The 14,271-nt window shown below is 41.6% G+C and overlaps 1 non-coding gene across 1 annotated transcript; it reads left to right on the top strand.

Annotated features, from left to right (window-relative positions):
- Positions 1-3,839: 3,839 nt before the first annotated feature.
- Positions 3,840-3,912, top strand: TRNAF-GAA (transfer RNA phenylalanine (anticodon GAA)). The gene has a single exon. It is a non-coding gene; the product is annotated as a tRNA-Phe (tRNA).
- Positions 3,913-14,271: the final 10,359 nt, after the last annotated feature.

The raw sequence follows: 14,271 nt of genomic DNA, 5'->3' as shown, positions 1-14,271 counted from the left end.
TGTAGTTGGCCCAGTCCCTGATCCTCTGTGGCCCCTGGGCAGAGCTGCAAGTGGCACAGGACTGGGATGCTGTGGTGTACTCAGAAAAAGCTGAGTAGTGGTACAACACACCTTGTAGTGCCTGGTGCTGTTGATAAAGTGCCACTTGTGGTTGCCAAGAGTCACTCTAAAAGAAGGCTAACCAGCAAGTTTCTAGGCTTACTGCAGTGCCAAGCATGGGTTTTAAAGTCTAGGGGCTTCTTATTGAAGGTGAGTTTTATGTGACACAGTGGGATAATAATACTAGAATTGTGTGGCTGTTACTGATGCTTGATTTGGAAGTAAAAGCCTCCATTTGGGACAGATAGAAGTTACGGGATTTTGTATGTAATGATCTGTCGCATACTTGGCTTACCTGTGCTCCTATGGATGAATCACTGAAATGTCATCGTCAAACGCACGTTGCTGACTACTTTCAAAGATTTCCTTAATTTTTGTACTTTTCTTGATATATGACTTCCTTACAAAGTGCATCCTTCCTTACAATATCCATTTTGCAGTTCTGTATTTTGTAAAAGTCAGTACCAGAAATAGCTATAATGCTGGAAAGATCTGTCTTAGCTGTGTTTGTGATTGCTGTGACAGCTGCTTTGGGTGGGTTCCATGAAAATATGTCTTTCACATCTCCTTATACTGGAGTACAGGCTGTGTTGCGTTTGTAAGAGTAGAGATTACAGATAACTAAAATCTTACTATTTTAAACATGCATAAACCTTAATTTAAAAATATTTTAGACCTTTGTAAATAAGTACAGTGTCTTTGGAGCACAAAAAACAGTGTTATCAGAAATACACAGAAGAAAGCAGTGGGGAGTGATTGGTTTATTGAACAGAACTTTTGAAAGTTATTCTTAATGCATAGATGCTGAAGATGCAAGCATTGATATTTCTATGACTATCCAAAGAAGTGCTATTACTGGGGTAGGTTTTCAATAGGATCTATTAATTTTTTAGCGAAAGCTGTTCTAGTTTATTTAAATGTTTTTGAAGATTTAATTCATCCAAGTGTTTGAGATTTTTGTCTTTGGGTTACTACTTGTTTATATATAAATAAATGCACAATTTAAAATATTCAAATGTATATATTTAAGAAATGTAGGAGGCTTTTGCTTTGACCCACTTTGATGTACAGCAGATTTTCTTAGCAGCTGAGTGATCTGGTAGGAGCATTTATTTCACAGGGAAAAGTATTTTCTGTTATAGAAAACAGCTTATTTTGCCATTAGCCTTCTGGCTTCTGTGGGAAGAAAAAGACAAAGGATCAGCTAGTGAACTGTCAGTGTGGAGAAGTGTGATGCTTTCAGGTTTTGTTTCTCACTGATTTTACGGGGAAGCATTTCTGCAGAAGGCAGAGGTAGTAATGTAAAATACTGTGAACACTGTAACCTTTCAGTCTACTCTTTCAAGGTTTGTGTCACAGAGCAAAATGAGGCCACACCAGTAAGAAAATAAATGGAGTAAACATCTATTTCACTTCACTGCTAAAACTTTCTAAGGGAGAAGGGCTGGACTTTGGCAGAGGTTTGGATTCAGATTCTATCAGGAACTTGGGTGGTTTGCATCTCTTTCTGGGATTACTGTTCTGAATTGGATCAGATCTTTGGTAAGCAGCTCCTGAAATCCCTTGTGCATTGGGGAAAACCAACATTGCTGCCTCATGTCTTGGGGTACTACAGCTGCCATTCAGTGCATCCCTTGCCAGCAGCAAGTGAAAGGAGTTGGAAGATATTGAAGTGGGCAGCTGAGGCAGAGCCATCTGCACTCACAGAATCAGAGTGATTCAGCTGGGAGAGGACCTTAAAGATCACCTGGTTCAAGCCCCCTGCCATGTGCAGGACATGGAGCCCCATCCTACCTGGCCTTGAACACTGCCAGGGATGGGGCAGCCTGCCAGCTGTGGCCTGTGGGGCATTTGTGGTGTATGTGTGTATCAGCTCCACTTTATGAAATAAAGAGAGCTCTTACTTTCTCCATGGCTTTCTCTGATCTGACCTCAGCACTTGCTAAAATGTGTGGGCTTCTTGCATTAAGGGGTGTCAGCTGTGGTTTAGGCTGGTTTATACTGTCGTAAGATGATGGACGAGAAAATACCTTTGGTTTGTCCACCCTCTACTTTCTTTGATGTAGGAGAAAGACTGTGGGTGAAAAATGTGGCATTTTTTGTTGGTTTGTGGTTTTTTTACTCAGAATGCTCCATTTTGCTGAAACTGTGTTCTTATGCTCATTAGACAGGCACAAAATACAAATATCTTTCTACGGAAGGAGGAACTTTTAATACAAACCCCCTCGCCAAATTCTGTTAGGGGAAAAGCTGACTCTTTTATTAAATATGCTATATCTGAGACTGAATTGTCCTTCTCTTTTATTTAATTTTGTTTTGGATTACCTTTAGTTTTTGTTTTTATTCTCATTGTCATTTCCATCTCACCTGGCAAAACAGACATTTCTAAAGATAAGAATCAGAGTAACCTGTTGCTCCATAGTACCTCTGATTGTTGTGGTAATGTATGAAAACTCTTAAGTCAATAGTGTTTTGACTTCTGTGCATGCCGTGACACATTTGGAGTTTATCTGCACCAAAGATCACAGATTGTGTTAGCTGCATCGGTTGGAGACATTCTTGTTAAGGGATTATATTCATCATTTCTCAGCAAAACAATCATTGCCAGTGGCAATGGAAAATAATGAGAAGATGAGATTTTGTATCAGTATGTTGTTCACACATCTCTTAAGCAAAAGTGTGGGTGGATTTTTTTAACCTCTCCCTAACTGAATTTTTGTTTTCAGTCACTAAACTGCTGGCTCAGTCCTCAGCCTTTGTGCTTCTGAAAACAGGCATTTGACTCCTGAAAACGTATCAGCTCCTGAAGAACCCACAAATGTGGGACAACGTGAGGAAAAATACACTCTGAAAATAAAAGGAAACAGGGTGATTTATGTTACCAAATATTCACATGGCTGGCTTGGGCTGAGGCTGCTTCTTCCCCACTTGAAAAAGGAGGGGTTTGTCAAATTCCTCTACTACTATGGAAGAGAGTCGTGGTGTTTTTTACTAACAGGAGGGAGCAGCAGTGGACAATTTTGCAAAGCAGCCTCTCTCCCCTTACTTACAGTGTGGCTTTTCCTATACCATGGGCTGTGCAAATCAGCACAAACTTGAGATGTCAGTGCCCACCACAGGCACTAACGTGGGCACTCTGATGCATCCTCTACCTTTTCCCTGTAGCCCCGGGAGTGTGCTACCAGTTGCCTGTTGAAATCAATGCCTAATCAACAACGTGAATGTAAACTATTTTTTCTTCTTACACTACTTAGTCGGGATTTGTGATTTGTGTGGACACAGGGATCTTCTCTAGTGGACACAAGAAGGTGCAGGTGCCCGTCTTGTTCATGTCTTTTTGTGACACCATCATCTCTGCACACATTTTGTCAGACTTTAAAATAAAATCCCTGAAAACTGAAGGTTAAATGCTGCCAATTTAATGCTCCTGAGTCCCACATAACGTTCTAGTTCCTGTGACCTCCCCCAATAATCCAGGGAGCCACTGCCAAAACACCTTCATTCTGAAGTGTGTGTTGTGCGTAGATGTTTGTATATGCATAGTTTTGTGTTACTGCTGATTTGTCTTTGGCTTACGGCATAATTTTGTTTGCGGGGACCCGTCATTGACTCGTTTGCGGCGTCCAGCGCCGCAGGGCTAATAACAACCAGTTTATTTAGATTTTAGGGTACAAACGTCCAGAGAACGAGGGTGGAAAAATAAATTAGTGATATCTCACCGCGAAACGTACATCACGGCAGCCGAAATAGCTCAGTTGGGAGAGCGTTAGACTGAAGATCTAAAGGTCCCTGGTTCGATCCCGGGTTTCGGCAGAAGCTTTTTCCTCCTTTTCCTCTCCCTCCCGGGAGACGGCGAGCGGGGGTTGCTGCCGGGCCGGCCCGCGGGCTCCGAGCGCCCCGGGGCTTGGCAGCGCCTGGGAATTGCCCTGACCGGTTGGTTCCGACAGCGTCGCTCCTGGCGCAGCGTGCCCTGCCTTCCCGTTTCCCTTCTCCGCTCCTCTAAGTTTAAGCTTTTTATTTAGGGTGGAAGAAATGAAAAGCAAGCAGCGAGCTTCTTTCCGGCTCCCTCCTCTGCCCTTCGCGATCTCACGGCGGCAGGGACGGGAGAAGAGAAAGTGAAACTGAGCGGGGTGAGCGGGAGGGAAGGGACAGAGGGGGAAAGAGCGGCTCCAGGGGACTGGGACGGGGACGGGGACAGAACGATTAGAGGTTGCTTCGTGCCAAAATCTGAACCGCAGTTCAAAACTTCCCGGACCTCACTGTTCGACTGTCAATGAAACTCTTTTACTTCACAAAAAGTGTGAAAAGTGCATATTATATGGCTCTATGCAAATATTGACTATATGTATTATTTTGTATTGATTTGTAGGGTTGTATTAACATTTTAATAGTATGGTAAATGTAGTTTTCTAGTTAAAATGTAACTTTTGTAGTTAAAATAGAAACTATGTATGTGGGATATTTTTTTAAAGAAAGGAATGCGGTACTCACACCAGATAGCAGCCACAGGACACCTAAATCTTTCAGAGAAAAAGAATTTATTGCTCCATTATCAGACGAAACTAACTTCTTCCTGCCTCGCTCAGCTCTGAAGATGCCGTCAGGATTGAAAGGAAGAAGTTGACACAGACCAGACAGAATGGAATTTGTTGAATGGAATTTATGCATCATGTATGAGATGTATGAATATGTAGTGGACTATTGCTTTTAAGGGTTAATCCTCTGTTAATGTGTGTCCTATTCAGGCTTATTTTGCCCAGAAAGAGGTACCCCAACTGTCTGTAACTCTTTGTTCTTATTGTTTCGTATTGTCCTAAATCCTAACTGTCCAATTTTTTATTACTTTAATTATTGAACACTTTTATAACCATTTTATTACTATTAAACTTTTAAAATTTTAAAAACAAGTGATTGGCATTTTTCACAAAGCCAAAGGAACAGCTTCGTGGTCAGGAAAGCTGGTGATTAATGTCACCTCGTCTTTACTGTTCGCCTGTTTCTTCCTGATCCGTTCTTTACATGTAAATTGAGAAAAATAATTTGGGTTTTCTGAAACCAAATAACCAAAACCAATATTTTTAAGGAGAGTGTCTGGTTTTGATTTGAAGACATGAAGAGGCGGACAGTTCATGAGACAGGTTGTCTTTGGTAATTTGTTGCAATTTTTTCAAATATGTACCTTTAATCTGGACCTGCCCTTTGTTAAACCTTTTCTTTGCTAGATCAGAGATCTTTCTTGGTACCTGGCATTTGGTCATTACAAAACTGTCAAGTCACCACCCACCTTTGTATTGGTAAGATAAAGAAATTAAATTCTTTCTGTCTTTAAGACATTTTCTCCTGCTTTCGAGTAATTTTTTTTGGTGACCTTTTTATTACACTGACACCAGAACAACACACAGAAAAAGGACTTTCAATATTGATGTCACCAGTGCAAAACATAGCAGTAAAGCATCTCCCTATGAGAAACAACTGCTCACTTTGAAAATTTAAAAAGGTTTATTAAACCTTAACAAAAATACAACAAGGGACTGCATAAGGAAAAAGCTGCAGCTCTGGGAACCGCCCCTCGTGCATACCACATGCCCAGTTTGTCTTCAAGATGGATGCTCAGTTTTTTATACTCCTGGGGGTTGCCTCAGCCAGCCCTGGCCCCTCCCAAGGTCTGTCAGTCAGCTCTTTGCCATTTATCAGTGGAGTCAGCTTTCTTGGGACTTGATTGGAGATCAGGTGTTGCCATGCTGCACCCCTGAGCACCAAGCTTTTCCATTCCCAGCTGCCCCAGGTAAGGGACACGTGCACACCTTCTTTTATCTGTCCTAGACAGCCCAGGCTGTCTGATGGTCACAATACAGGGGGGAAAAGGGAACTATGGGGAGAACAGAGGACATCTAAAGTACAATAACATAACCATACATCACTAAAGCTTCTCTTAATATTCACACAACAGTTATCCCTTAATTGCGAGAGCCAATCATTATCCATCTGTAACATCCCTTACTTCTCTGTTCAGCGTCTTTCATCTGTGCATGAGAAGGTGTCACTGGTCCTTTTCTAATCACAGCATCACAACAAGCATTGGTATTGAATTACTTGTCCAATACAAGGAGCACTCACTGCAGATGAATATCTAATTAGTACAAAACAAAGGTAGTGTTACTTACATCCTTACTGATAAGACAGATAAGGGGTAGTGTAACTGCTTATATTACTATTTTTCCTAAAGGTTTTTTAAGGTTTTCAATTAACATTAAGATTGCACACTTGAGTACACAGGGACGGAAGGAAATGTTAAGTAAATTTTTTTTTTTTTTTTTTTTTGCCAAAAGTGTTCAGTTATTCATCAAAGACTTTTATAGTGCTTTGGGGAAGAGTCAGGGAGGTATTAATTCCTTGTAGATATGTGATCAAAGAAGTAAAACCAGAGAAGGGCTGTTTACTTTTTGGCCTTTTTCATACTGCTGAATAAAAGAGAGTCATGCTGCAAGCTTGGGTGTCAGACCTCTGACTCTGCTTGGCTTGTGCACTGGCACCCTGAGAGACAGCTCTGCCCGAGGTCATTTGCTATGAAGAGTTTGCTTTTATGCAGTGGTCTGGCTATAACCCCCCAGGTGCTGCTCTGGAGGTTTGGTCCCCTCTGCTCCTGAGTTCTTTGAGGGCCAGGAAGGGTGTGGGTCTCACCTCACCCCTCAAAGGGTCTGATTTTTAGCAGGAGTACCCAGACACAAGAATCTATGACAAATATGTGTTATGTTAGTGCCTGAAACTTCTATTTTATTGATAAAGATAATATTACCTGGAATGGCAATTCCAATTTCAGAGCTTTTGTGACATTTACCAGAAATTTTGTGGAGCACTGAAACACTAATGGTGATAACCATGGGGACAGTCAGAAGAAAATCTCATTGTTTTGTTTGCTGTGGGATTTAGGTTGCACACACTGAAGTCTTATGTGAAAGAAGAGGACAAAATTAAGAGATAACCTCAATTCTGGAACTTTTTAACTCCTGTCTGTTTGATTTTGCAGGCTTGATGCGGATTTCTAATGTGATTTGTCAGATTCTGTGAAAATAACCTCAAGTGTTGCTGCTTTATGGCTTGTCACAGACTATTCAGGCATTTTTCATTCAGCTGTACCTTTTTTACACAATCTTTTTTTGCTGCACTCTAGGACTCTTCTTGCCAGCAAACATTTCCATTTATTTTTCTATCAGCTTCTTCCCTCAAGATGAACCCCCTGCTAGGACACAAATACAGGCTGTCTAACTAGGCCTTTATGATTTAGTCACAAAGATTCTTCTCTGCAACTGGGGAGCTTCTCTGCCCCTACAGATATACTCACATATGCTTTTTTAAATGTCCACCTAATACTGAAGTTAATACCTAGCAGGGGTTCAGAGGAAAAAAACCTTTTCATGTGCTTTCAGCCTTAGGCAAAGATTCAAAATCTGGTGGATTTGGTTCCCATGCTTTTTCCATGGCCATCCTTGGCTCCTGCTTCAAGTGAATGAAAACTGGGGCAGAAGGAGAAGATCAGAGAGGGGCACATTCCACCTCCTAGCTCTGCTGCAAATAATGGAGAAGCTTAAGGCTTTACTGTGAAGTACCTCTGTTTGGAATTTCTGACAGTGGTGGAATAAAGTTTCTGTGCCTGGTGTTGTCCATAGGCACAAGTTCAGGTGTTCCTTGTGTGAAATGCTCCTCCTTTTCCTCCATGTCCCCCTGAAGAGCTGCATAATTTAAAAAGTCTCCTCCTTGTCCCTGAAGGAATTTTTGCACTTGATATTTGTCATGGTCTTGTCTGACTCTCAGCAGTATAATTTCCTTCTCTTTCAGTTAAAAATTGGGTTCGTTTGCTAGAAAAGATTTGTTTCTGTCTCTTGACTGAAAGATTTCTGACTTTGTCTCCTTCACTGTTTACAGACATCTGGTAAATTTCATTTAGTTAGGTGGTGTGACAGATACAAGTGGTTTAGAAAACATGAGTCAGGAGTCACATTTAGGTTTTGTATGTTTTTAATAACAAATCTTAGTTATAGTCCATTTGGTTTCTGATCCTGTAGAAGAGCTAGAATGGTGTTTTTCAATTTTCTGGGAAATAAATGCAGTTAAAAAGGCAACAGAAATATTCAGCTGATGATGCATTTCTAGAATCCAATCATTTACATTCAAGTCTTTTATTTCCCCTGTCCCCCTGCGAGTGAGCAGTTTTGGAGAGCTTTATCCTGTTTGAGTTCTGCTCAGGAACCTCATTTAAAGGACCCTTTTTCTGATCCTTTTTCTTGGGAGTTTTGGGCAGTGGTTGATTTTTTCCCTTCCTCCTTTGTTATTTTTTTTCTCAGTGATTTATTCCAGAATTCCTACTTTATACTTTTCTCGTAATGTAGGACTCATATTCCACTGTATGTGGAACTGGAGAGTTCATGGTACAGTTACCAAGGCAAATTTGGGACAGCTAAAGCTTAGCCTTCAGTCTTGCTATGGTCATCAATGCTATCTTTATCCCTCAGTGAACCCCAGGGGGAACATTACATTTTTTTGTTTAAATGTACATACATCCTCTTGCTTAAAGCAAGGGAGCATTCATTGCTTTGTCCACAATGTTCTTGGAATTTAGACCTCATGACATGAGGGATGAATATATTTTGTTCCATTTTATATTTTCCATTGGGATAAGTAGTAGCATCAGTATTTTGAATAAAAATTGTGAGAGAAGAATGTCTTCTGGATCAGGCTCTGGAAAGTTGAATGCAAGTTTCCAAACTAAACTGCACTGTGACTCTGTAATTTCAGATATTATTTCAAATACTTGTCCTGTCTTTCAGATTTTTTTTAATGTGGTACACAGTCAGATCTGAATTTCCTTCTTCATGTTTCTTCCCCTGTGACAGGGGCAATTTGTTGCATAGCTGAATCATCGAGACGAGAGACTGTCCTACCTATTTCACTTCACATTTTGTAAACTGGCAGAGATCTGCTCTATGTAGATCAGGCCCTCCCCCATCACAGCCATTTAGTGACATTCATTTGATATCAGTGGCATTTAGAATTTCTGTGCCTATCTGAAGCCAAACTAGTCACCCTCACCTCCTTTTAAGATCAAGGCAGAGAAATTAGGACAGAAGACCTTGCCAAGATGCCTGTCTGAGAATGGAGTGTGCTGTTCCCTGGAGCTGCTTCTTTCCCTTCATAGAGTACTCCTGAACATCAGGGTAACTGAGATTTAGTTCTCTTTACTTCCAGATTCCCTCTTTCTGAAGTGAATCTTACTTTATATTCTGTGACTGCCTTTATAGTAAGCCCAGGCTAGAATCTGATAAAATAATTCTGAAGATAAAACTGTCTTGGGGTAGGTGGCCACCACAGCAGCAGTTTGATCTGACAGTCAGCATTGTTTTTATCTAAATTATAAATGGCTTAAGCTTATATCCATGTTCCTATATAATATGGGCACTGGAAAAAGTGTGCTTGTTAGGCTAGAAAGTGACAGAGTGCTGAGTCTCATAAACCAAATGATGATACTCAGTCATGGTCACTGAAGAAGTTTCTCGGACATCTTGAATGAGGGAGTAGGATGAAAGAAAAATCTTACAAAAGAAATGGAATTGTGCTCAATCATTATCTCAGACAGCAATGAATAAAACCACTGTAAGGCAACACCTGACTTAAAAGTGTAAAATGTGCCTGCAAACAATGTTTATTTAAGGGTGTGGAAAGACCTAGCAGAGTTGACACAGGCATGTGCTCTACCAAAGCAGTGTATGAGTGTAGGACTTTCCTATGCAAGTTGTGCAGAGAACATGCTTCAGCCAGCATGTGTCCTTGGAGAGGGGAGAAGCTAAATTCCAGCAAATTCAGAGATCTGGAACTGTGTGTTTCTTTAAATAATGAGGAATTCCCACTGCAGTCAGTTCCAGACTTCTGAGAGGCAAGTTCAGCTGGACCACAAAGCCAGGTGAGGAATCCATGAAGAATCTGGGGGGAATTCCTCTGTTTAAATGTAGACCACTCATGCATATTGTTCTTCTCTGAGCTGCTCCTCTCTTCTAATACGTGAACATGTTGTTCCATATAAACCACATAAATTGGTTTTCAGGAAAATAATCCATGCATTAGAAAAGGACTGGATAAATAACTTAAATATGAGAATTCAGGAGATGATGAGACTGTTCATATGAAGAGGGTTTCTGTGCAATGGCAGGATCATGAGATCTTCAGAGCTGCTCTGATATTCCCAGACTTTGGCCTCATTCTCCCACATACTGGACAGGGAGACAAAGGGTAAGGGGGTGACAGGGCAGTAGCTTTTGTTGAGATATCCCAAAGACATCAATTTGCTAGGAGACTGGGGAAACCTAGAACATGATCAGGTGTCTGAAAACCTCTGCTACAGGTTTCCTTATAAAACGATCTTTCTTCTTGTTTTCTCTAGATTCGTTATGAATTATTGTGTAATTTATTCATTCTTCTGTTGATATACTGGTTTCCATACCAGTTTATATGTAGAATGTTTTATTTTGACCAAGATTCTTTCCAAAATTCCAAAGGCCTAATACTTTTCTGGCTTGATACTAATCTGTGCTTGAGTACAGTAGAAGGAGCCTGAGAAACAATAGTGTCATTGAGGAAAAAAAAGTGAACTTGCTGCCGACTTACTACTCAGGAATTCTGTATTACTTGTGTGAATTGTGTTTAGTGATTTCTTTGCCTGTACCTTTGAGTGCTCTTTTTTTTTAGTCCCTCTCTTGCCACAAAAATATGTGCATGTATTTGTCCCAAAAATGTGTTGGCATATGGATATACTTCTTTGCAAGCCTTTGACAACAGGCTGAGAAGTTTTCTGTGAGGGGTCACCCTATGCCTGAATCCAAACCACAAGGTAGCTGAAGTACCGTTTTCCTGTACTTTCAGAGTAAATCCTAAATAATGTAATTAAAAAGTGAACACAGGTTCAGCTGTGGCAGCCTTATCCAGTAGCTCAGATGTGTGGTGTGTTGGGTTGACCCTCGCTGGATGCCAGACACCCTCCAAAGCCTCTCTGTCACTGCCCTCCTCAGCTGGATAGAGAAAGGCTTGTGGGTTGAGATAAGAGCAGGGAGAGATCATTCAGCAATTATTATCATGGGCACAACAGACTCAGGGAAATTAGTATAATTTTTCACCAGTCAAATCAGATTGGGGCAATGAGAAATAAAATAAAATCTTGAAAACACCTTCCCCTCATATCTCCCCCTTCCTGGGCTTAACATCACTAATTTCTCTACCTTCTCCCCACCAGCAGTACAGGGAGACAATGAAAGGGAGCTGTGGTTGTCTATCATGTCTCTTCTGTTCCTTCCTCCTCAGTGGGAGGACTCCTCAAGGTCTACCCCTGCTTCTGCCTGGGGTGCTTCCACAGGAGACAGTCCTCCAGGAATTTCTCCAGTAGGAGTCCTTCCCACAGGTGCAGTCATGCAGGAACAGACTGCTCCAGTGTGGGTCCCTGCAGGGTCACAGGTCCTGCCACCAGCCTTGCTACAGCACAGGCTCCTCTCTGCACAGGTCCTGCCAGAAGCCTACTTCCCAAAGGATCACAGCCTCCTTCAGGCATCCACCTGCTCTGGTGTGCATTCTCCCCAGGCTGCTGCTCCCCCTTAGACCTCCATGGGCTGCAGGGTCCCAGCTGCCTCACCATGGGCTGCAGGGGAATCTCTGCTCTTGTACCTGCAGCACCTCCTTCCCTTCCTTCTTCTCTGACCTTGGTGTCTGCAGGGCTGCCCCTCTCACACATTTTTTCTCCTCTCTCTGTCTGCAGTTGAGATTATGCAGTAATTTCTTTTCCCCTTTTAAATATGCTATCCCCAAAGCGCTGCCACCTTTGCTGATGGGCTCAGCCTTGGCCAGTGATGGGTCTGTTTTGGGGCCAGCTGGCTTTGGCTCTCTTGGACATGGGGGAAATTTCTAGAAGTGTCTCACAGAAATCACTCCTGTAGCTCCCCATCTGCCAAACTGTGCCATGCAAGCCCAGTGCTTGTGGATAAGGCAGTGCAATCACAGTTTGGATAACTGGCATGGCTCATACGCTCAGATTTGCTGCCTGAAAAGTCCTTTGATGGTCCAGGGCAGTAGTACCAACACACAGCACGACCCATTTTTCAAGACATAGTGAAGCTCTGTAGTAAATAGAAAGTCATTCAGGATACTAATTTGTAAACTGGTATAGTGCTGATTCTGTGCAGCCCCAACAACAGCTCCTTTATTTAAGTGTGATTGCGTGGGAAAAACAGAGGAACTTCTCAGTAGTGACACGCTAAAGAATGTACAGTGCCTGCTGTTTTCCAGTGATTAATAGAAATACAACTGTCTTTTTGTAATTTTGTTCAGTGTGTTCTTCATGGCGTGTCATGCAGCAGCAGAAAACCACCATTGCTGGCGACGCAGTGACGCCAGGATGTGGGATCTGTGCATCCTCCTTCTGTTTGTCTGGGTGTTCCCCCTCGGCCAGGGAAGGCACTTCTAAAATGCTAATGTGTTACTGAGGGCAAGAGACAGCTGCTACATCTATGCCAGGACTGCATACTGTAGTGTGCTCCCAGTGTAGAATTGTACAATTATGTGGTTGTGATGGAGGGAAGTAATCATAATAAAATCTACACATGTGCCACTCTTCCACTCACAGTTTTATTTTCGCTGCACACTAAGTAATTTGCATGTCACCCTCTACCTACTGTTCCTTTTCCACACTACTACTTCTCTGAAAACAGCAGATTTCTCCTTCCTCATGTATTGCATTAGAAACCTATTTTCTTGTCTGGCCGCATCTTGCCTGCCTCAGTACCTCACCTTTCTCTGTGCTTATTCTTTCTGTCTCATACGGAGTTTGAAATAGCTGTAGAAGTCTTCCTATTAGTGTCTGAATTGAGCCAGTTTTGATTAAAATGTCTGCTTGGACACATATTTTGCATCTAGACCCACCACCAGTTCAGGGGTTTGTTTGGTTAGCTGAATGCTATCTGTGTATTTTGAGTTTGTTTTGATGATGCTGATAAGTGAGCGTTCACTTCAATTGGTTTCAGATATTATGTGGGTAACTTGGTACAAGACCTTGTCTGACATAGATTCAAAGACAGATCCTTCACACAGCAGAGAAATGCATTTGGGTGCTGAGTGGGATGGGGAGGAGTGTTTTTCAGAGGGTTTTTGAGCCAGTTCTTCCATTTATAACTCATGAGCTTCTTCAACATATTTTTTCAGCAACTATTCACTCTTTCTGTCTTTTTCACACATTGTGTCAAGAGCAGCAGACAAAAGCCAGTTTCAGGTAAATTGAATCCAAAGTGAGGTGAGTTAAAACCCGTTTCAGAATACATGGTATTGCTAATATGCTTTATGCCTCCATAAATGAGGTAGAATCATATTTCAGTTTGTCTGTCAAACAATAAGTTTTTTGATATAAAGATATGAGAACCTAAAAGTGCAGATGACAGAGCCCATGGTGTGGATGAACTCTTTAACTACACGATGGCGAAAATTTGCTGCCGAATTGATCAAAAACTTCTTGTGGCAGAATGGTTGAACATCCATGGAAATATTAAATGCCACAGATAAAACAACCATGGCTTTTTTCATTATATATGCTTAATATATATATGTTTAGCCATTTTTAGCATAAAAATGGCTAAACAACAGAGCTGGGGAAGGTGGAGGGGGAAAGAAGTGAAAGCTTTCAGTGAAGCAGGGGGAGTTGGCAGTTTTTATTTAGTATGGTGGACCTGAACTAATAGCTATTGCTTCAGACTCACGGAATCACTTATCACCACTTTATTTTTGTTTATTAATTTTTTTGCTGTAGGAGTTGCATCGAGGGCAAGAACTGCTGCATACTAGGAGCTTTTTAAGGATATTTTTGTTGGTGTACTGAACAGAACCACTTAAGTGCATGTCTGGTGTCTGTATTGATCTCAGAGACTGGCTCCTGCCAGGTGGGTAATAAATGCTCAGCTGTGACAGTTCTGAAAGTCTAACAGCCAGACCACCTCTACAACAACCTCTGGTGTAATGATGGGGAAAGGATTACAGAGCAAATAAGGACCATTCTCTCTTTAAAGCAATTAAATAATTAATTTTGCATGCAAAAAGGCCATTAGGAAGGAAACCCTTCCCCACTTGCCACTCAGATGTTTTTAGCGCGAG

The sequence above is a fragment of the Serinus canaria genome, chromosome 1 (genome assembly GCF_022539315.1).
Source record: "Serinus canaria isolate serCan28SL12 chromosome 1, serCan2020, whole genome shotgun sequence".
NCBI lineage: Eukaryota > Metazoa > Chordata > Aves > Passeriformes > Fringillidae > Serinus > Serinus canaria.
Note: the sequence above shows the minus strand (reverse complement) of the source record. Positions and strands in the feature narration are given on the sequence as shown.